Below are 25,276 nucleotides of genomic sequence, written 5' to 3'. Positions count from 1 at the left end.
ATCAAGAGACTTTTCCATCTAGCTGATAATTTTACTGCCACACGTAGTATAAGGTATCAATGGAGATGTATCTGTTTTTTGTGGGCCAGATGACTGTGTCATAAGCCTTAGGAGTACTTCTTCTGAGATACTCATCTACTTTCTGGTCCTTCCCTAGGAGTAGAATCTCCTCTGAACTCTGATATTTGGCCTTCTGTCCTTTGTTTGGTGTTCTGCCTCACTTGTAACTGAAAGAACCAAGCATGTTCCTTAAGCCCCAGCCTCAGATTTCAACTTGTATCTTAACTGTTCCTCCTACTTCTTTGTCAGTTGTGACGATTCCATATTCCAGGCAACCAAACCAGTTACATTTTAAGCCCTTTCTGTGAAAACATCACATCAGATTAAACTGAGGTCTGAGAACTTGTGTTTTTAATTTTTGAAGTAGCATAAGGCTTGAACCTCATGCCACATTCACCTTCTTGACAGTTTTATCAGCAACAGTTGACGCTATACCAGACATTACTAAATAATTCCTATCTTGGCTGCATGTTGCATGTGTGCTAAGTCTCTTCAGTCATGCTTGACTCTTTGCAACGCCATGGATGTAGACTCCTCTGCCCATGGGGTTCTCCAGGCAGGAATGGGAATTGGGTTGGAGTGGGTTGCCATGCTCTCCTCTTGGTTGCAAGCTATTTCTGTTTAGTGCTACAATCTAAATTATCTTCCACTTTTCTCCTTTTCTAAGTCCATATAACTGTTTTGGAGTTAAGCTAATTAACCGTTAAGCATTTCAAATAAAATTCTCCCTCCCAAATAACAGCATATAGCCACTTTACCACATTTTCATCTTTACATTTGCAGATTCCCATCAAAGTCTTCTAATAGACATGAGTGGTTGGCATCATCACCATCCACATTTTATAGATGAGACAAAGGGGATCCTAGGGATTTCAGACTGGAGAAGGCAATGGCAACCCAATCCAGTACTCCTGCCTGGAAAATCCCATGGACGGAGGAGCATGGTAGGCTGCAGTCCATGGGGTTGCTAAGAGTTGGACACGACTAAGCGTCTTTACTTTCACTTTTCACTTCCATGCATTGGAGAAGGAACTGGCAACCCACTCCAGTGTTCTTGCCTGGAGAATCCCAGGGATGGGGGAGCCTGGTGGGCTGCTGTCTATGGGGTTGCACAGAGTCAGACACGACTGAAGTGACTTAGCAGCAGCAGCAGCCGGGATTTCAGACAGCTTATCCCATATTCTTCAGATAACAAATACTAGCTGTGGAAATCTAGGAGCCACCTATACTATATCACTGAATGTCACAAAACCAGCATCAGGGATTATATTCACATTTTTAACCTTTATTTTATTGGAGCATCTGTGAAATATGAACTAACAAACGGCTCAAAATAGAGCTGAGCAGAGTGAAGATGAGGCCGTTCCTCTGCTCTAAAGAACTTTCAGGTGCCCTGTCCTCTTTTTCTTCTCCTGGAACAAATTTTCCCTGATAACTGTCCAGCTCATTCTCACTTTCAAAGCACCAGTTCTGTCAGCACAAAGGGAAGAAAAAATGATCTTTCAGTATAATTTTCTACACTGACTACCTGTCTTTTTCCATATTTAGACATAATTTGTGCTGCTAAATAGGGTTGCCCCCTAGCCATTTAGACTAAACTCTGAATTTCAAACGGATACGTGGTTTAAAACTGCCATAAGCCATTAGTTCTGAGGATGAAGAGACTGGTTATTTTAAGTAAAAAAATAAAAATAAAAGGTAAACAGACAAGAGAACTTTCCCCTCTTTATTTAGTGTTCATGGACGAAACCTCAGGATGCTGCCATTTGCGTGGCACGACCATCCTGCCGTAGCCTTCACCAGAGGAGCTTTCTGAGCTTGGGTGTGGGTCAAGATTGGCATCCCAAGGCTGTAACCGCAGGGCCCGCAGATGGCGACCTGCCACCACCACCTCTGAGGAGCCCGGGCTTTGCGGGACTTGACTGCTTTCCATTCCTGCTCCTTAGTGGGTTTCCTCCTTCACCACCTCTGAGAAAGCCACAGTGTCCAAAAGAAGGAAGCAGGCCAGCGTCAACAGTCTGGGGCCTCCTCAACCTCTCACCACTTTCCCTCCACCTTCCCCTCAATCTGTGAGTCAAGGATACGGAATTAAAAAAATAATAATAATCATCCCACTAGATCAAGTTCTGCCTGTGCTTTTGGCTTTTCTATATGCTGTTACCTTTTTTAGAGAAAATAGTCCTTTGTATTATCCCATTTCCCCTTCTTGTGACCCTGCTTTTAGATTTAAATGTCCTTCCAGGTGATGAACTAAAGCTGTGTACAATACTATGTGTTAATCCAAGACTTCGTCTATCACACTGGTATCTCACCTTACTTCAGAAAAAGAAAACCATTTGCTCATATAAAATACCAGTGTAGCAGTTAGCATTCTTTGTGATGGTTATATGAACATACATGATAGATATATGGGTGTGTATCTACGCACATCCACAAAAATGCGTATACAAATACATATGTGTGAGCACACACACCACAATGCAAATATACAAGTTTCGGTTTGTTTTAGCTTTTGTAATCAGATCAGATCAGATCAGTCGCTCAGTCGTGTCCGACTCTTTGCGACCCCATGAGTCACAGCACGCCAGGCCTCCCTGTCCATCACTAACTCCCGGAGTTGACTCAGACTCATGTCCATCAAGTCAGTGATGCCATCCAGCCATCTCATCCTCTGTCGTCCCCTTCTCCTCCCGCCCCCAATCCCTCCCAGCATCAGAGTCTTTTCCAGTGAGTCAACTCTTCGCATGAGGTGGCCAAAGTACTGGAGTTTCAGCTTTAGCATCATTCCTTCCAAAGAAATCCCAGGGCTGATCTCCTTCAGAATGGACTGGTTGGATCTCCTTGCAGTCCAAGGCTTTTGTTAGGTGAACAGCTATTTGAGCCTTCCCTCCCACAGTCTAACTCGTGCTGAAGTTTTTGGTTCGATGACAGAATTGTAACAGCCTGCCCATTTTGTTCCAGTTGTTGTTCCTGCCAACCTTGTTCCAGTTGTTGAGAAAATGGTACTATTCTGACTTCAGTCTGGTGATTTGAAGGTGTAACAATAACTCAGCTACATTGTTTTATTTTGTTTATTTTGTGTTACCTTAGAACTAGAAATTGGACCCTTTAAAAGACTAAGTGATAATAAAGAGGGATATAATAATTTCTGGATACATTAGGCTGTGAATACTTAGTATGAAGAGATTGGATAACATGAAGCCAGGATGTGTGCCTTAAAAAAATGAAATAAATTTTAGAGGCAAAATCTGGGTTCTTCCACCTATTAGGAAGAGGTCAGGAATTAAAAGGATCTTAAACTTATTTTTTTTATTATGTAGTGTATTTTCCATTTTTATTTTAAAATTTTACAAAGAAGCTTTCTTTTAAATTGGAGGGTAATTGCTTTACAATTTTGGCTGGTTTCTGCTGTATATCAATGTGAATTAGTCATAATTTTATATATATATATATATCCCCTCTGTCTTGAGCCTGCTACACCACTCCCATTCCACCCCTCCAGGTTGTCACAAAACACCAGACTGTGCTCCCTTTTTTATAGTTCAGATATAGCCTAAAAAGGTTGCAGTAAATCTGAAAACAAAGAATATAATTCTAACATAAATACTGAGAGAAATATTGAATAAATGCACAGATCTTAGTGGCATTAACAACAGGAAATATTTTAGTGGATGCTGTATTATAAGGTAATAATGTTATTATAATTATAGGTAATATAATTATAACTCTAGGTAATGTTATTAGGCTTGGGAAGTACCAAGATGACTAAAATATTGCTCTAACCTGAGAAGGCTCAAATTCTGGTTTAGGAGAAAGAGAAATAAATAATTACAATCCAGACATATGATCCAAATTCTTGAACATATTGTGCAAGAGCTATTAACTAGCTTGGGAAAGATGCAGAATTCTTTCCAGAAAGGAGTTATACTGATCCTTCCTATGTGTGGCAGGAGGAGCCTGGGCAGCACCAGAAGAAGACTTTACTTTCTTTAGATGCCAAAATTCAAGATTTTCTTAACCAGACTCTTAGGAGTGCAGCTCAGAACAGCTGTTTTTGCTTCTGCCTCCAATTCTTGACTACTAATTTTAAATACTTTTCTGAGAATATCGCTGTTCTCTCAGCTATTATATATTATTTCTCTTGGCTTCTTCTATTTTTTTCTATGCATTAGACACAAAAGATAATAGCTTATAAAATAATAATTTATTATGGAAGAACACTTGCAGAGATTTTAATAGTTCTGTGTATGTTATCTATCTTTGTATTTTTGTTTTATATTCATTTTTAGAGTGATTCATTTTATGTGTATCCTAGAGAATATGTCGGAGAAGGCAATGGCACCCCACTCCAGTACTCTTGCCTGGAAAATCCCATGGATGGAGGAGCCTGGTAGGCTACAGTCCATGGGGTCGCTAAGAGTCAGACATGACTGAAGCGACTTAGCAGTAGCAGTAGCAGAGAATATATACTTTAATTCCCCCAATCTTATTAATGAAAACTGTCCTTGGTAATACTGTCCGATAAAGACATACTTTTGTTGAAATACTGTTGAATTGGAAGTTCTTGTGGAACATGTGGTATATTTATCCAGGAATACCATTTGTTTTGCCAGCATCTGTAAGAATTTATTTATTTATTTTTTACTTTATCCAAACGCTCAGAACCCCAGTATAGAAAATGTCATTGAGATGGATTTGTATGTAGAAAAAAAAATGGTTGAAAAAAAAAAACCAATGGAAGACATTAAAGTTTTCTAAATAGTCAAATTAAGCATACATGAACTTTCTTTGATCACAACTAATTTAAAACTGCATACCCTTTGTGTGGTCTTCCCTGGAGGATCAGTGGTAAAGAATCTTGCCTGCAATGTATAAGACATGGGTTCTATCCCTGGGTCAGGACTACCCCTGATGAATGATATAGAAACCCACCCCAGTATTCTTGCCTGGGAAATCCCATGGACAGAGGAGTCTGGTGGGTTACAGTCCATGGGGTTGCCAAGAATCCAACATGATTTATCGACTAAACAACAACAACAATCCTCTGTGTAGTCCTAATTTTACTACTAATTCATCCATTTAGAATATTGATGAAACATTTAGCCAGGAGCTGCTAACACACACACACACACACACATACACACACATATACACACAGCATTATTTCCTATATATCTATATGAAACCTAGTTTCATTATCTGGTTTCTGTGTTCCCAGATGGTCCTCTTTCTATGCCTAATGCTAGTTCTTGTCCTATGGCAGTTTCCAATGAACTGACCATTTGCTTGTATAAAAGTTGATGAATTTGATATATTAATTACAGAAAAGTCTAAGTGCAGATGCTTAAAACACATTAATTGTACTTTAGTTTGTTTGATGTCTTTGATTCCTATTAACTACTGGAAAAATTCCATTTATGTGCAATTTAAAGAGGACTGTCTCTTTTTCAGAGCTACTAACTTTTTATAGCATCTGTTGGAGCCATGAGGCAGAAGTGATAACAGACATGAGAGGGCATACTTCATAACTGTCTTGAAAATTAGAGGAAAAACTCCTCTGTGATCTAAGTGAAAAATCTTCCCTCATTACTAAGGAAATAATCGGAGAGTAAATAGCCTCTCCATGTGGAATGTTCATATCCATACAAATGTGTAGTCAACTAGTTTAACTTTTGAAAAATCTAACCTGACTATAAGTTTTACTCTCCGAATTTTTATTGAAATACTCTCAATTAGATATTATCTGTCAAAAATGGCAATAGAAATATTGGCTTAATACAATTCAGGCACTGTTTTAAATATTTTATACCTAAGAATATAATATAGAAACCAAATGATACCTAGTAAAGTGTTCTAAGTGTGTTGTGCTAAGTAATTTGATGCATCAAAAATAATACTTTAAAGTTTTCATCTTTAAAACTGAATTTTTATTGTTGTTAAACAATCCTAATTTGGGGGAATAACTGTTGATTAATTATGTGTGCTGTGTATGTGCTCGCTCACTAGGTCCTGTGCGACTCTTTGTGACCTTAAGCACTGTAGCCTGCCAGGCTCTTCTGTCCATGGGATTCTCCAGGCAAGAGTACTGGAGTGGGTTGCCATTTCCTTCTTCAGGGGATGTTCCTGACCCAGGGATCAAACCCACTTCTCATTCATCTCCTGCATCGGCAGGCAGATTCTTTAACCCTAAGCCCTTTAGTTTAAAGACGAAACTCTAGTTTTTAAGCTGAAATCAGTGTCAGTTCAGCGGACATGCCTATCCTTTGTTGCTAACCTTTTCTATTCTAAAACCATGCCCATTTCTGTAACTAAGGACACTTCTCTTTAAAAAGAACAATTGCTACAAGATGGAGTTCTTAAAGTGGAGTGAATTGCAGTACTCCATGCGTGATTGCTGCCATGTCTTAAACAAGAGACATTAAAAGAAATAAATGCCAGGTGGTCTCATTAGGACATTTGGACTTACACTTTTGAACCTTTGGCACCCACGTGACAAAGAGGCTCATTGCTTTGATGCTGTTTCAACATGACAAAATCCACAGTTTTATTGTTTGCAAATGTTAGCCTCTTCCCCAAATACTCATTTTCTCTAATTATGGAGAATTCTTCCACAGTGTAATAATCCTTTTATATATTGCAAATTAAAATTTAGTGTTTTTAGGATAATGCCGCTGAACAGTATGCTGCTGCTGCTGAGTTGCTTCAGTCGTGTCCGACTCTGTGCAACCCCATAGATGGCAGCTCACCAGGCTCCCCCGTCCCAGTATAGTAGTGGAGAAATTTTGAAAGGCTCGTTTTAATTTTTTCCCCTGAATCAAGACTTTGGCTACAGGGAATTTAAAACATTTGTTTAGGAGAAAGTTATTAGTAATGCGTGTGCATGCTATGTTGCTTCAGTTGTGTCCAACTCTTTGTGACACTATGGACTATAACCCTCCAGGCTCCTCTGTCCATGGGATTCTCCAGGCAACAATACTAGAGTGGGTTGCCATGCCCTCCTCCAGGTGATCTTCCTGACCGGAGGATTGAACTTGTGTCTCTACATCTCCTGCATTGGCAGGCAGATTCTTCACCACTAGCGCCACCTGGGAAGTCCTAATAGTTATGAACTTTGTTCATATAGTGCATTTTAGGATAAATTGGTAGTTTACCTTTACTAAATATATTTATTTTCAGGGATATACTTTCACTGAGGGTTTTGATTCCAGTTATCTGAAAAATATTTATACAAAGTATAGATGGTATTTTAATTAATTTATATTAAAATAGTCTTTATAAAGTGTTTCTTAAATAATTTATTTAAAAAGTACACATTGTAAGACAGCTTATGGACTGGGAGAAAATATTTCAAATAATGCAATCTACAAGGGGTTAATTTCCAAAATATACAAACAGCTCATACAGTTCAATATCAAAAAACAAGCAACCAAATAAAAAAATGGGCAGAAGCCCTAAATAGACATTTTTCTGAAGACTTATAGATGGTCAATGATGCTAATTATTGTGATTGTTTAGTCGTTGTGTCTGACTTTTGCAGCCCCATGTAGTGTAGCCTGCTAGGGTTCTCTGTCCTTGGGTTTTCCCAGTCAAGAATATTGGAGTGGGTTTCCATTTCCCTCTCCAGGTAGCTTTCTTGACCCAGGGACTGAAACATGCATTTCTTGCATTGGCAGGTAATTCTTTACCACCGAGCCACAAGGGAAGTCCCTCACTATTTAATAGAGAAATCAAATCAAAACTACAATGAGGTATCACCTCATTCTAGTCAGAAGGGCCATTACCAAGAAGTCTACAAATAATTAATCCTGGAGAAGGTATAGAGAGGTATTGATGAGAATGTGAATTGGTGCAGCCAATATGAAGAACAGTATGGAGATTCCTTAAAATATAAAAATAGATTTATCATATGATCCAACTATCCCACTGCTGGGAATATAGCCATAAAACATGAAAGCTCAAAGATGGAAAGTTATATGTACCCTAATTTAAATAACAGCACTATTTACAATAGCCAAGACTTGGAAGCAAAGTAATTGTCCATTAATGGAAGAAAGGATAAAGAAGAAGTGGTATATGTATATAATGGAATATTACATAAAATATTGACATTTGAAGCAAAATGGATGCACCTAGAGATTATTATACTAAATGCAATAAATTAAACAGAGTAAGACAAATGTTGTCTGATATTACTTATATGTGGAATCTAAAATGTGATACAAATGAACTTATGTACAAAATATAAATAGAGTTACAAATATGGAAAACAGGCATATGGTTTCCAAAGGGGAGGGGAGAATAAATGAGGAGTTTGGGATTAACATATACACATAACTGTACATAAAATAGATCAACAACAAGGACCTCTATTGGGAACTCTATTCAATATCTTGTAATAACCTGTAATGGAAAAGAATCTGAAAAAGAATATATATATATATATAACTGATCACTTTGCTGTACACTTGAAACTAACACAGAATTCTACATCACACTATTGCTTGCTCACTTACCCGGCTGTGTCTGACTCTTTGTGACCCCATGGACTGCAGCATGCCAGGCCTCCCTGTCCATCACCATCTCCTGCAGTTTGCCCAAGTTCATGTTCCTTACATCAGTAATGCCACCCAGCCATTGCATCCTCTGACACACTCTTCTCCTTCTGCTCTCAATCTTTCCCAGAATAGGGACTTTTCCAATGAGTTGGCTGTGCTCATTAGATGACCAAAATACTGGAGCTTCAGCTTCAGCATCAGTCCTTCCAGTGTTGGATCTCCCTTAAGATTGACCGGTTTGATCTCCTTCTGTCCAAGGGACTTTGAGGAGTCTTCTCAGCACCACAGTTCAAAGGCACCGATTCTTTGGCATTCTGCCTTCTTTATGGTCCAGCTCTCATAACCATAAGCGACTACTGGGATATCATAGCCTTGATTATATGGACCTTTGTCAGCAGAGTAGTGTCTCTGCTTTTCAACACACTGTCTAGATTTGTCAATCACACTATACACCATTTTTTAAAAAATCATAAAATAGTTCACATTGTAAATGGATAACTGGTGAGAGTTTGAAGTGAAAGCAAATTGTAAGTGATTTTTGGGGAGGTTAGCCTAGGTGAATAAATATATAGCTGCTAAAACTTTAAATAAATGCAAAATTTTAAGTAAAAGACTCCTTTTCCATCATAAAAGTAAATGCCAAGGGATAGATAATTTGCTTTCTAAGGAACTTCTTTTCTCCCCCCCACAAAATAGATGGATCAGCATACACTGAAGAAAACAACTTCCTCTGTATTCCAACAAATATTTAGTTTTAGCTAAAAATTGTTTTGGGGGCTTCCAAGGTGGCTCAGTGGTATAGAATTTGCCTGCCAATGCGAGGAGACACAGGAGACTCAGTTTCAGTCCCTGGCTTGGGAAGATCCCCTGGAGGAGAAAATGGCAACCCACTCCAGTATTCTTGCCTGGGAAATCCTATGGACAGAGGAGCCTGGCAGGCTATAGTCCATGGATTGCAAAGAGTCAGACATGACTTAGCATGCACACAAAAGTTGTTTAAAAAAAAAAAAGTTGTTTTTATCGAAATTTTTTAAAATGTGAGATTACAAATGCTACCTTTCTGATTAGGACAAGAACAGGTATTTTGGTACCCAAGTTTTTCTAAATTGTATTCTACTTAGAACAAATTTTATCTAGGACAAATTTATTTTTCTTTGTGGAATACAGACATGTGATCTAAAATTTGACATTATCTTCTAACTTCACCTTTCTCTCCTAAAGTACCCTCTCATCTCTTCATGACACAGGTAGTTTCCAAATGATTATTTATCCATAAGAATCTCACAAAGTTCTTTACTGTTTTCCATTAAGTATTTACACATGGGTTTCCCTAGTTGCTCAGCTGGTAAAGAATCTGCCTGCAATGTGGGACGGAGAAGGCAATGGCACCCCACTGCAGTACTCTTGCCTGGAAAATCCCATGGACAGAGGAGCCTGGTAGGCTACAGTCCATGGGGTCTCGAAGAATCTGACACGACTGAGCGACTTCACTTTCACTTTTCACTTTCATGCATTGGAGAAGGAAATGGCAACCCACTCCAGTGTTCTTGTCTGGAGAATCCCAGGGACGGAGGAGCCTGGTGGGCTGCCGTCTATGGGGTCGCACAGAGTCGGACATGACGCAACTTAGCAGCAGAAGCAGCAGCAATGTGGGAGACATTTGATCCCTGGGTTTAATCCCTGGATTGGGAAGATCCTCTGAAGAAGGGAATGGCAAACCACTGCAGTATTTTGGCCTGGAGAATTCCATGGACTGTATGTGTCCCAGAGAGTCAGACACAACTGAGTGGCTTTCACTATCACTATTTACACATCAAGCCTATTCTAAAACTTGTGGTTTGGAAAGCACTTTTAATATGTATCTGGTGGTCTACAGTCCATGGGTTCACAGAGATTCAGACACAACTAATTGACTGATCACACATGCACATATTAAAGTTACATAGAGATAAGCATTGTAATCTTTTTCATTTCCTTATTTTTTTTCTCATATATTGAGTGCCTTCCATTACTAGGAAGATTTTAGATTTAACAGGTAGAAGCATGTTTTGGAATTAAAGGGGAAAAAAGGTAGCTATTTTATGATGATTGTGATGTCATTCCAAAAGCAAGTACATTAAACATCATTATTTCAAGTAGCTATATGTTCTTTCTATTTGAGGACTAAACTTCACAGATTCTTCTAGTGGACAAAATAGTATGTCTCCGGTATGATTACTCATCAATTAATGTGTCATATTTCATCTTAATTTCAACTTTAATTACTGTAGGGATTTTTAATGCTAGTTAAAAAAAATCAAAATGCCCTTGGGGTTCTAATATTTAAACATGTTTAAACTATACTATAGACTATAGACATCCCAGGCACTGAGTCATCAGTGTTCTGAAAGTCCCAGCCTAAAATGGAAGACACTCAAATGCACCAATACATAAACCAAGCACTACTGTGAAAATTCCTTGATGAGCCTAATCCTAATTTATAAATTTGAATTCCAAATTTTGAGCAAACCTTAGAATTTGATTTGAGACAAGGTAACACTGATCATCTTTCTTTAAAGACTTATTTTAAGTTTTCTTCTTCCTTCCTTCTGTGTTTTGCTCTTTTGCTTTTCCCTCCCTTCATGTTTCTTTTTTTCTCCTTTATTTCTTTCTTTTTATGTTTTAATTGTTGACTTTTCCAGGACTATCCCAAGGAATTCTGTGAAATTATTCTGTATTTTTTTTTCATTTGTTTTGTTTTTCAGTAAGTCTTTCTTCACTAGTCTAACATTTTGATTGTTTGACTTGAATATTTTCATGTTGAATGTTGACTCAAATGCAATATGTTAAAATTATAAAATTAAACTTGCATTAAGTGAAATTATATGTGTGTATATTACATTTTTTAAAATGCCATAAAACAATATGGCTTTATTCATTCTGCAGTAACTTTTAAAATGCATTCTTTAATTAAAAAGAGAAAATCTTAAACATGCTGGTTAAAATGCTAAGCATCTTAAAATCTTAAAATGTCTAAATACCTGGCACTTAATGCTTTAATAATATTCAAGATGTTTTATATATTTTAAGTTGTGGTGTGTGCATGTGAATGTGCACAGGCATGCTCAGTTGCTCTGATTTTTGCAACCCTATGGACTGTAGCTCACTAGGCTCCTCTGTCCATGGAATTTTCCCAGGGAAGAATACTGCGCTGGGTTGGTGATTCCTGCTCCAGGGGATCTCCCAACACAGAGATCCAACCCATGTCTCTCGTTTCTTCTGAATTGTCAGGCAGATTCTTTACGACTGTACCACTGGGAAGCCTCTAAATTCCCAGAACTCTTCTCAAATTAGCCATTATTAAAAAGTAGCCTTTGTATTAGTTTCTCTTTTACACTTTGGTATGAAATTTTCACTACTGATAAATGTTTTACATTTTAATTTGATTTCCTTTTTAAAAATCTGAGTTTTTTATTTTATTTATTTATTTATTTTATTTTATTTTATTTTTAAACTTTACATAATTGTATTAGTTTTGCCAAATATCAAAATGAATCTGCCACAGGTATAATGATATGATCATCACACATAAATTTAGCTTACCTACATTTGTTAAAAACTAAATTATAATGAAAAATTAGAAATTAGTAAAATATTGGACATTGAAATCTTGCTGAAATAAATTATGGTATCACATATTAATAATGTTGTCTGTCATGTGCCTTAACTTTTTGACAGTTGATATATGAAAAAAAATTAAATGTCTTTGAAAACTTCTTCAAAGGACAGTGCATTTATAGTCATTGATGTGCACCCTCCTTTGTATAAATGTAACTTTTCTTTCAACTTTTAAATTAGATCTCTTTGTGATACTCTAAATGACATATGAATGTAGAGTAAGTGCTTACTATGCTAATCTCTTTTGTTTGTTACCTTAGCGTCCTCCTAAAGAGCTAATTGGGTTTCTCTGGTGGCTCTCAGTTCAGTTCAGTCGCTCAGTGGTGTCAGACTCTTTTCAACACCACGGACTGCAGCACACCAGGCTTCCCTGTCCATCAGCAACTCCTGGAGTTTACTCAAACTCATGTCCATTGAGTTGATGATGCCATCCCACCATCTCTTCCACTGTCGTCCCTTTCTCCTCCTGCCCTCAATCTTTCCCAGGATGAGGGTCTTTTCAAATGAGTCAGTTCACATCAGGTGGCCAAAGTATGGGAGTTTCAGCTTCAGCATCAGTCCTTCCAATGAATATTCAGGACTGATTTCCTTTAGGATGGACTGGTTGGATCTCCTTGCCATCCAAGAGACTCTCAAGAATCTTCTCCAACACCACATTTCAAAAGCTTCAATTATTCGGTGCTCTAGTGGTGAAGAACATGCCTGCCAGTGCAGGAGACACAAGAGAAGTGGGTTCAATTCATAGGTTGGGAAGATCCCCTGGAGGAGGGCCCAACAACCCACTCTAGTGTTCTTGCCTGGCTAATCCCCTGGACAGAGGAGCCTGGTGGGGTGTAGTCCATAGGGTCACAAAAAACTCAGACATGAATAAGCCACTAAGCAACAACAACAAATTTCCAAATATTCTATCATCTGTTCATCAGCATTTAATCATTGTTGTTGAAGTGTTAAAGGATTTTGAGAAGATCATTATTTGACAAAGTACACCCACTGGCAGATTGATCTGTGTTCATAGAAGATATTTGTTATTTTTGATGGAGCTGTTTCATTTGTTTAATTTATTGAGCAAATATCATATGTCAGTTACTTTCCTGAGAGCTGGCAGTTCAGGTCTTCCACATTGAAGGTGGATTCTTTACTGTGTGAGCCATCAGGGAAGTTTTCTAAATAATATTTATCTAAGAATTCCAGGATTTTGAAATAAAGTATTACTATATCCCTACCATCAAACTTTTATTGAAAGCTTTGTCTAGTTATTATGAAATAATATTCCTCATGCATTTGTTTGGTATCCTGGATAGTGAAGATTAACTAAAATGGTGAGAAAAACAACAAAAAAAAGAAAACATGGAACAGCAACCTGGAGAGAGTTGGAGTGACATTAAATGCCTTCTTCTTAGAAGAAAGAACAATCAAATCCAGCATTTGCCTCAAGATTCAGATAATTCTAAAACATCTAACTTTCTAAATAGAGGAGGCTGTCCCAATTAAGTAAATTATAATTTGTATGGGAGGACCTGATTATAGGAAAAAGGTTGCTTTTTTAAAAAACTAGTAAATTCCCCCAAGGAAAAATTATATTAAAATATACATTATGCTTTTTTGAAGGGTATATAGTGTCCATGGGGTCATTAAGAGTCAGATATGACTGAGCAACTTCACTTTCACTTTTCACTTTCATACATTGGAGAAGGAAATGGCAACCCACTCCAGTGTTCTTGCCTGGAGAATCCCAGGGACAGTGGAGCCTGATGGGCTGCCGTCTATGGGGTTGCACAGAGTCGGACACGACTTAGCAGCAGCAGCAGTGTCAAAGGGTATATAGGTTCGCAGTCCTGATCAACCACTTGAGAAAAGGTAATCTTACTTTTTGTTAATTAAAGTGACTATAAATAAAAAATAATTATGATTATGTAAGTAGCCTAATTAAAGCACAAAAAGTCCCTTGATTAATGTACATCTGATATATACGATCTGAATATAATGGCAGATATGAAAAACAGCTTTAATTTCAAACCCCACTGCAACCACAAAATACTTTGTTCTCAAACAATCTGATGACTATAAACTGATATTGTGAAGTGACATAGTGTTTTTGGTCAAGGATCATCCTTTCTGTTGGAGAAGGAAATGGCAACCCACTCCAGTATTTTTGCCTGGAGAATTCCATGGACAGAGGAGCCTGGTGAGCTATAGTCCATGGGGTAGCAAAAAGTTGGACAGGGCTGAGTGACTGAGCAGGCACACATACTTTATGCTAGTCCAGAACCTAAATGCCAGATATTCATATGCTTTCACTTCTCAAGCTACAGAACCTGCATAGAAATTTTGACTCTTCTCAAGACCCAAATATTTGAAGTTACTAAACAGTATCAAAGTATTGATGTTATATACATATATTTTATGGGTGTAACATGTTATGGCTGCCTGTAATAGGACCTAGGGGTCCGTGAAGTAATATTGATCTTCAAATAAATTTGACTGTTATTTTTACCAGCAAAACGAGTGTATGTGGGGAAAGAAGAGAACTGCACTTCAGGACAAGCAATGTTTGGTGAACTATAGGCAGGTCTGGAGAACAGAGGAGAAGGGCTTGCTTTTGTAGAGGAAAGGGGTAAATTGAGGAGGCTGTGGTGGTTCTTCACTGGCTGTAGGTGGGGGCCAGTTTGCTGTTCTGGGTCAGGAAATCTTTCTTCCTGCTGGGATCTGCAGGCTGGAGTGAGTTATATGCGTGGCAGCACCCTTTGCAGGGCTTCCAGGCTCCAATTTGAATGACATTAGTTTATTTTCACAGTGCATGTACATACGTGCTCAGTTGCTCTGCTGCTGCTAAGTCGCTTCAGTCTGGTCTGACTCTGTGTGACCCCATAGATGGCAGCCCACCAGGCTCCCCTATCCCTGGGATTCTCCAGGCAAGAACACTGGAGTGGGTTGCCATTTCCTTCTCCAAGTTGCTCAGTCATGTCCAATTCTTTCCAACCCCATAGACTGTAGCTCATCAGGCTTCTCTGTGGAATTTTCTAGGCAAGCATACTGGAGTGGGTTGCCACTTCCTTCTCCAGGAGATCTTCCCAACCCAGGGATCGAACCCACATTCCTTGTGTCTCCTTCATTAGCATGTGGACTCTCTACCACTAGCACCACCTGGGAAGCCCTTCACAGTACATAACTATTTCCAAACTGCCACTAGGGTTCTTATATTTTAATTTCTTTGAAATTTATATAGTGGTTTATGCTCTTGATTTCTGTCACAGTCTTTCTTTGATTTTAGTATCAACATATTATTGAAGTGACCATTTCAAATGATGTAACCATAAGATCGATACAATTCAGAGTTCCCATTAGAAATTAGCTTTCCCTCAAAGAAGAAGGGATGTCGGTTCATGATTTTTCCCCACTAATTTCTATTTTAAAAGAAGAGACATTTTCCCAAGGAAAGAAAATTTCCAATAAATGATATTAACTTAAAAGTTGAAATTACAATAAACTGCAGGTATCAGAAATCAAACTAATTTGGCAAAAAAGTCATCTTTTCTCATAGACATATCATAAAGTCATTCTGTCTAATGTACCATAGGCTTGAAATTAGGTAAAGCAGAGATGCCTCTGGTACAGTTTTCAAATGTAGAACACTTCTACTCTAGATTTCTATTGGATTTGTATAATGACACCTCTTATCTCCCTCTTTTTAAATGCCATATTTCTCATTAGAATTTTCAAGTTTCTGATAACTCCTATAGCAGAGAAATCTGATTCACCTTCCTTAATCCAAAGTTTACCAAGTTTATTTGCTGAGGGAATGCTTTTTTTCGTATCAGACCAATTAACATCTTCTGGAACTAGTGTCTCACAGAACAAATGCTACTAAAATACCTGAGCATTTTAGTTGCTGCTGGAATGAAATCCATATCTGATTAACATAGAGGTTTTCGGTTTTGTAAAACTCAGTGACCAGCTTGGTACTGGCCCAAGAACCTGTTGGACACTCTGAATTATTATCTTTTAGAAGTCAGCAGTGATTAGAAATGGACTACTCAGGTGGTGCTAGTGGTAAAGAAACCGCTTGCTAATGCAGGAGACTAAGAGACACGGGTTTGATTCCTCGCTCCAGAAGATGCACTGGAGAAGGAAATGGCAACCCACTCTAGTATTCTTGCCTGGAGAATCTCATGGACAGGGTATTCTGGCGGGCTATGGTCCATAGCATCACAAAGAGTCAGCCACGACTGAAGTGACTTAGCACAGTTTGAGAACAACAGACTCAATATATTTAAAAATCCAACATCTTTGGAATTTGACAGTACCACTTTGGAGTGGGCAACTAAAATGCATATTTCATATTTTGGAGTCCATGAAAATACACTGAATTTAGGGACAGAAATGTATTGAGCAATACTTAATGGAACTGACCTTCAGTGTGAGAGGGATTAGTACTTACTTGCAGCACATAATTTTCTGGGAGCTCCAAGACTCTTTAAGTCCAAACTTACTTGTTCATATTGTGTCACTCAGTGAAATTCCAACTGTGGAGCTCTTTGACCTCTCACTTGAATCAGACAATCAAAGCAATCAGGGCATTTTCTACCCCATGACTTTGCTTAGGCTTTTTCTTGTCCCCAAAATGCCTTTGTCCTTTATGCCTCAGCTTCCACCCATCAGAATTCTCTGCTCTCTTCAAACTTACTTACCTCTCTATTACCTTTCCCCATTTTATTCTTGTTGGAAAACTATTTGTCCAAGCCTCTATGAGGTCATCCCAATGATTCCTTTCTTCCTTCATCCCAAGGATTTGGCTTGCCTCTTTGTTATAACACATTCTATGAAATACTGTTACTGAGAAATGTGTAATAGTCAACCAACATTGATAAGGCACTTTTAATAATCAGAGACCATGTTTTACTTATGAAAAACAATGTCTTGCACAGAGTAGTTACTCAAAATTGGGTGGCATGACAACCTCAAAATTGGCCTTGATCATCTTTTTTACATTAGGAAAGTCACATGAAAACTCAGATTGAAAATCACATTCTGAGTTTCTATTTATTAGTCTTTTACTGAAATACACAGGTCGCTTCACTTGTGAACAGGTATTTCTTTCTTGAGGACCCAAGCAGTTTTGGTATATTTTCTTAATTCACTTAATTGGTCACTTAATTCTGGACCCTTTACAGCTGGTTGAAATTTTTTAATAAAATGAAAAGGCAATATGATACACACACTATATAGTCAAATTTTGGGTCTTTATTCCCTCCAGATGTTGTTCTTTACTCATTTCTTTTAGTGGTTAGAAATTGTTCTTTTTTTTAGAGAATTGCCTGGTAGTCCAGGGGTTAGGACTGTAGGTTTTCCCCGCTGAGGGCCTGGGTTCAATCCCTTTTTGGGGAATAAGATCCCATAAACCGTGAGGTGCAGCCAAAACAAATATTCTTTTTTTTTTAACTTCTTACTTTTAAATAATTTCAGATTTACAAAACTGTTTGAAAAATATTGCAGAATTTCCTTCTAATTTCCAACCAGTTTCCCCAAACGTTAACATCTGACATAATCAGGATACGATTAGTAATACTAGAAAATTAGCACTGAAGCAGTTCTATTACATGCTCTATAGGCCTGGTCATGTTTCTTTAGTTGTTTCACTCAGCTCCTTTTTCGTGGTTCGGGATCTGATCTTTAAATCACCTTGTCTCCTCCAGTCTGACATACCCTCAGTCTTTCTTTGCTGATTAGCATCATGATCTTAACACATTCAGAGAGCATTTGCCCCAGTGGTTTTTCAGAATGTGAATTTCAGGTTGTCTGATATGTAAGCAGTGACTATATCCTTTGAGAAATATATTCATAGTCTTTTGTGAGGATTATTTGAGTGGAAAACATTTGTTTCTCCAAATGCTTTGCTGAATCATAGACTTATTTTCCCTGGTATAAGAATGGGTATTTTAGAGATTTTTTTAAAAGGCAGAAAAGTCTTATTTTTCTTCTTTGTGGTTGATTTTTCCTGTATAATTCCTTTGAAATACTTATATGTTTGTTCAATATGAAAGTTTTTTTAAAGTCATACATGTTATGCATTTTCTTTCTTAGTAATCAATAGGTAGATAGTATCAGACAAGTCAAGATGTTGAAATATAATTGTTTGAAGTGATCCATTCATTGCCCTGGTTGGAAAATCTTAGGCTTGATTGATGTACCTCTTCAATGAATACCAAAGTCATACCTAAAATGTGCTGTTTTACATTGATATGGCTAAATATTTTTGTAATGCATGTCCCTCCTTCTTTTCTAAAGTTCCCTACACTCTGGAAAACTTTTCCACCCTGCTTTTTTGGTAACTCCTCCACTCATTTTGACCAATCCCTGCATTGACCAATTTACTCTAGCCTGGTTTCCCTCCGTACCACTTCACTGAAATTGCTCCTTTAAATAGGGCAGATGCCTTTCTCAAAGCTCAGTCTGCTGCTCATGTGCATCCTTTAACAATGTTGCCTACTCTCTTCTTTCGTGAAATGTTTACCTTCTCATAATATCTGAGATACCTTCTTTCTTGGCTCTCCTTCTACATCCCAGAATGCTTCTTATTATCTTCCTCTTACTTGCATTTACATAGAGGTATTCCATTGGTTTATTTTTAACCATACCGTGCATATTCTCTGGACTGTCCCAAAGGCTCCCAGAGATCTAGTTATTCCCTTTGTGCAGGTGACACAATCTTTAATTTGGATATCCATCCTGATCATAATTTCCCTTAGATACATCCAGCTCAATTAGCTCTCAAACAAAAATCACTGATTTCCCCTTTAACGTGAACTTCTTAGGTCTTCTAACCTCCTACTAAACAGGCTGAGATTAAATCCGCTCATTAAGTTCTCCCATCACATGTTGTCTGCTGCCTCCTAATCTATACTATTCTCTTTATCTACATGGTTGTTCTTCTCTCCTTTCATGTTTGTACAGACTTTTTTGGGGTGCAGTTCAAACTCTACATCAGTGCTGCCTGCTTTATAAACTCAACAATAATTTAAGATTCTTGTGTTTATAATTAAGTTTATTGTTTTATGTTTTATCATTAGTTGTAGACATGTCAGTATTTCTTCATTGGAGTATAAATCCTTCAAGTGATATTTGTGGTCCTCATAAGGTAGCCCAGTGCCTTACTTACCTATAGATTTGTTTTACTGACTTGAACCTAACTTGCCCTGGTTGGAATTTTAGAAACCACTCCCGGCTTCTTGTTGTAGTTTTGGTTATTTGTTTTGTTTAATTTTGTTTAGCCAGCCATGCAAACAGCATGCTCCTCTCAGGTATGATAATGTCACACTGTAACATGGAGGCATTAGTATTTCTTTTTCATTCATTCATTCATCCATAATAGGGACATAGAAATTAGAGTGAAAGCAGCTAAAATTCCCTAGAAATCATCTCAATCACTCAGAGCAATATCTTGGGCAGTTACTAAATTAACATTCTTTTTATCAAACACAATGTACTGAGGTGGAAACACAAGCACATACTTGCAGTTTACTCTTATTCCCTTAGTGATCTGCAGATCAAAAAGATATGTGTTCTGACATTTCATTTTTGAAACTCGATGCCATGTTTGTTCAATTTATCTAATTAGGACCTATTAGCACCTCAAATAGGTACTTTATAAAACAACACCACCACCAGGTGTTAGCCCAGGGACAAAAGAATAAATCCAAATTTAACACTTTTCAAAGGTGAATCTGTAACATTTTGATGTCTTGAGAGCATTCAATAACAATTTAGTGTTCTTAGAAACAGTATACTAATTTGTTTATTGTTTCCAGACCTCTTAATAAAAATTGAAAATAGTTCTTAAAAACTGATCATTGTTTGGGTAAATATTTGTATGAATATGCATAAGTATAATTTTTTATAACATAAAACTACTTTTCAGGAGTTTGTGGCTGCTTTTGAGAAAGAAAACTCTTGATGTCAAGTTCTGAAAAGTGAAGAGAATGAAGTACAGAATATGGTAAGTGACTTGCAGATAAACTATATCAGCCTCATCTCATCTTATGCTCCATTGTGCAGTTATCATTTGTAAGGTGTATACATATAAATGCATACTTGTGGTAGTCACTGTTGCAATCAGTTGTAAAATATGACCACAGTTGAATCAAACTCCGTCTTCTCCTTTACATTTATTTGGATAAACTTGATGTAACAGACACTTGGCTATCAAACATGACAGGAGATTTTTACTCTGATTTTTAACTGGGGAAAATTCGAGATGGTTTGTAAGATTGGGACACTCATATTTGTGCTTTGGTAACTGTGGAGTTATATGAGATAATGTTTAGGGTCAAGATCTTGCTTTACAAAAGAGCAAAGACATCAATTTCTTAAAATCTGGTTATACTTGTTATTCAAACTATTCAACATTGACATGCAGCAGTTAAAAATATATATATATATGTGTGTGTTGATGCTTACAAGGCTTGTTAAAAAGTAGTTTACAAAAAGCAAGTTGGTTTTACTGAGTTTATAGAATCCCTAGTGTTTGGGGTTATTCTCTTTTCTTGTTGTGTTTTCTATAATGAGTGAAGGTCCTTTCCTCATTCTATTCAGAAGATACTCTGTGGGGCTTCTTAATGGATGAGTTATAGGGGGTTGAAAGAACGAAGGAAAGACAGAGGAAGAGTGTTGCAGAGCCATTTCTGGAGCACGCGTAGAGACATGCTGACGCTCTGTACTCTCCTCAGTCCCCACCATCCCACCCCACCCAAAGCCCAGTGAATTTGTCCATGCTCATGGTGACAGCAGCATGAACTAGATTTTTCCTGGGATAGTTTCCTAGAAACTATCAGTTGATCTCATTTTATTTAGTTAGGGTCATTCTTTTAGACTAGAATTTCTTAAATCAGGATCAGAGAGTAAGCTTTATATAAGGTTATTAGCAATCCCTCTGAAATAATATGTAGTATACTGTATGTATATTCTTTTATCCTGTGGAGATGATCAATAGGTTTTTATCAATTTTTTAAAGGATCTTGATGACACAAAAAGTTTTTATCTAGCATGGTTCTATTAATTTACAACAGTTGTGACTAAATAATTTGAAGGAAGTATAGAGACTTTATGTACACATTTTTATTAATATCCCAGGTGGTGTTGGCTATAAGTTTGCACCTTCATGACTCCTTTTTAATTAAAAGTGTTTTTAGAGAAATAAAAACTATTCAAAAGAGTTTTGTTACTGTTTTCCCTTTCGTCATTCTCTAAGTCCTGAACCAAATTTAAAGTTTTTCTTGCAAATAAAAAAATAGAAAACTCCACTGAAGTTTGCTTTATAGTCACTTTACAAACCTTCACATAGACTTTTAGTTATTCTATGACTGAATATTTATATTTTAAAATACATTTATTATTTTTTTGCGTATTCTTCCAGTATTGAACCCTGTTATATGAGTATTGATCCCTATTGCCTCCAGAGTTCTGTTCTGTTTGTTTTGTTGTTTTTGCTTACAGTTGTAAGTAGGAACAGCAGTTCTGATCTGGTCACAATTTTTCTACATTTTTGTTGGAAACTATGAAAAATACTTGTTCTGCTTCCTGCACAGAATATCTACCCCTGGTAATGTGGACACTGCGTCACACTTCCATCGGCACTCCTACAGTTATTTATTCTTTGGTATTCCAGCAGCCAATTTTATTTTCACTGAACTCTGTTTGTTAGGAGATTCTCAGTTAGCCTATATCTATACCAAATGATAACTGATTTTATCTTTTTCATTAAATATGCAAGTTATAAAGGAATAGTACAGATATTTTGATTTTTTTTTTTTTTTTTGATGAAAGGGAGGAGAGAAGTTATTCTGGTTTCTGATGAGACCAAAAAGGCCTCCATGCCAGCCCACATCTCCATTTGATGGTGAATGTGTTTCCCACCTAGATGACATCTGAAGCCTTTTAGCTTTAGTCATTGCACCACAATTATTTTTTCTTCTCTTCGTGAATCAATTTTCCAGAAGAAAAAGTTGAAATTTGATAAGATCAATGTATAAAGCCAAAAGTTGCTCTGAGTTACGGTGTTATTTCTCAGCCAGATGCTTGTCTCTTCTGCCCAGCTGGAAAATTTCTGTGAGCAGAGATCTCTTTAGTGCCAAGAGGGATAAGCAGAATGGGATGAAAATATATCTGTTGTTACATGGATGACCCCACTCACACTGACTCTGTCAGTGAGTTTTCCTTAGAGTCCTTGGAGGAATGCTTTGCCTAACCACCTAGCCCAACATTTAGGATTTACTTTTAAGATAGTCAGTTAATATTTCTTAGACATAAACTTTTGGCCAGAGTAACTGGAAACTTGAGTTTATTAAACTTTTACATACTTAACTATGGTCTTCTGGGTATTTTAAACTCAGCCATTTGACTTCAGACCTTCTTTTTTACCCCCCAAAATATACAGCGTGAAATGTTTGAGAAGTAATTGGATATAGTATCTTTTTCAAGTCCTTCATATCTTATTTCGTCCAGATAATAGAGAAAAATATACAGTATTCCAGTGATTAAATATGCTAGACATAGCTCGAAGCTTGAATTTCTAGGAAAATTAAACAGAAGTGGTAATGATATGGAATTTAGACACCTAAATACCTAAGCTAATAATATTTATATATATATATATATAAATGTATAAAAACCTAGCTTGAAAAATAAAAAAAATATAGATATGTAAATGACTTATGAGATATCATACTATGGAACAGTAGAAAACTTTTTAAAAAATGATAGCACTATGCATGTTCTGACTTGAGAATTTTCCATAATGTATTTTTGGGGAAAAGATAAATCAATCAAGTTTAGTATAAATATGTATGATAAAATCTCTCTTCTCACAGAAAAATAAACACCTATATCAATCATACTTTAGCACATACACATGTATGCAAAATATAATTTTAGTCCATTTGGTTTACGAAAATAAAACAAGTCAGCATACATTTGTTCATGCAGTGAAAATGTCTTCAAATCACACACAGATTAATAGCTATATTAGGGGAGCAGAATGATCAGTTCAGTTCAGTTCAGTCGCTCAGTCATGTCTGTCTCTTTGAGACCCCATAGACTGCAGAACGCCAGGCTTCTCTGTCCATCACCAACTCCCTGAGCTTGTTCAAACTCATGTCCATCCAGTCAGTGATGCCATCAAACTATCTCATCCTCTGTCGTCCCCTTCCCCTGACTTCAATCATCTCCAGCATCATGGTCTTTTCCAATGAGTCAATGCTTTGCATCAGGTGGCCAAAGTATTGGAGCTTTAGCTTCAGCATCAATCCTTCCAAAGAATATTCAGGACTGATTTCCTTTTGGATGGATTGGCTTGATCTCCTTGCTGTCCAAGGGGCTCTCAAGAGTCTTCTCCAACATCACAGATCAAAAACATCAATTCTTTGGTGCTCAGCTTTCTTTATAGTCCAACTCTCACATTCATACATGGCTACTGTAAAAACCATAGCTTTGACTAGATGGACCTTTGTCAGCAAAGTAATGTCTTTGTTTTTTAATATGCTATCTAGGTTGGTCATAACTTTTCTTCCAAGGAGCAAGTGTCTTTTAATTTCATGGCTGCAATTACCATCTGCAGTGATTTTGGAGCCAAAAAAAAAAAAAAAGCCTCTCCCTGTTTCCATTGTTTCCCCATCTATTTGCCATAAAGTGATGGGACCAGATGCCATGATCTTCGATTTCTGAATGTTGAGTTTTAAGCCAACTTTTTCAGTCTCCTCTTTCACTTTCATCAAGAGGCTCTTTAGTTTTTCTTCACTTTCTGCCATAAGTATGGTGTTATCTGTATATATGAGGTTATTGACATTTCTCCTGGCAATCTTGCTTCCAGCTTGTTCTCCATCCAGCCCGGTATTTCACATGTACTCTGCATATAAGTTAAATAAGCAGGGTGACAATACACAGCCTTGGAGAAAGGAAAGAAAGCCATCTTATTTTCTGCTTTACAGACTTCTGTTTTACTAGATATTTTAACCTCAAGAAAGTATTACTTTTATATCTTAAAAGACTCAAGCATGATATTTATTGAGCAATTTTTCAGAAGTTTGTTTGGCATTGCCTATTATTTGGTGGCATTCTGTTTAGCAATATTTATTTTTTCAACAGAAATTAATGAAATAAGATTATATTTGTGCTATATTCTTAGATTATATAAAGTTTTATTCTGGTAAGAATCTATGTTATATTTTTCCCTTCCTATTTCACAGCAATTAGGGTGACTCATTTTCTTTTTCTACTGCTGATTAGATTCTTGAGACATTACTTTCCAGTGTCTCATTCACCAGTTTTCTTTCAGGTTCAGCTAAATTATTATCAGAGATTATTTGTTTTCCATGCAAGACAAGTTTTCAACATGGTCTAAATTTTACATATTGTTCCTATACTTTCCACGGATGCTGAGCTTGAACTAGTATCAATATTCATACATAATTTTTTTTTTGTGTGTGTAAGGAACATTAATATATATGTGTAATTATATATTTTTAAAAATTAAATTATAGATTTTTTTTAAAAGTCATAAACAGAAGGGTTTACTTTACCACCTGATGTGAAGGCTGACTCATTGGAAAAGACCCTGATGCTGGGAAAGATTGAAGGCAGGAGAAGGGGATGACAGAGGATGAGATGGTTGGATGGCATCACCGACTGGATGGACATGAGTTTGAGCAAGCTCAGGGAGTTGGAGATGGACAGGGAAGCCTGGTGTGCTGCAGTCCATGGGGTCACAAACAGTTGGACACAACTGAGTGACTGAACTGAACTGAAACAGAAGGGAATACTGAGTACAGACATTGCCAATGTTAATGAATGAAAAAGTTGCATTTGCTTTGAGAAAGACAGTTACTGCTTGAGTTTTAACTCCTATGTGAAAATGTCATTCAGTCAGTCATACCCGACTCTTTTTGACCCCATGAACTGTATCCTGCCAGGCTCCTCTGTCCATGGAATTCAACAGGCATGCACTGGATATGGTG

The 25,276-nt window shown here is 37.1% G+C and overlaps 1 long non-coding RNA gene across 3 annotated transcripts in view; it reads left to right on the top strand.

The window, feature by feature from the left end:
- Nucleotides 1–25,276, top strand: part of LOC113895402 — a 675,663-nt gene that overhangs the window by 429,711 nt on the left and 220,676 nt on the right. For all 3 annotated transcript variants that reach the window (XR_003511837.1, XR_003511839.1, XR_003511834.1), the window contains one exon: nt 20,188–20,265. This is a non-coding gene — a long non-coding RNA (uncharacterized LOC113895402). The remainder of the gene's footprint in view (nt 1–20,187; nt 20,266–25,276) is intronic.

Source organism: Bos indicus x Bos taurus, chromosome 1 (genome assembly GCF_003369695.1).
Source record: "Bos indicus x Bos taurus breed Angus x Brahman F1 hybrid chromosome 1, Bos_hybrid_MaternalHap_v2.0, whole genome shotgun sequence".
Classification (NCBI taxonomy): Eukaryota; Metazoa; Chordata; class Mammalia; order Artiodactyla; family Bovidae; genus Bos; species Bos indicus x Bos taurus.
This window is presented reverse-complemented; position numbering and strand designations above follow the sequence as displayed.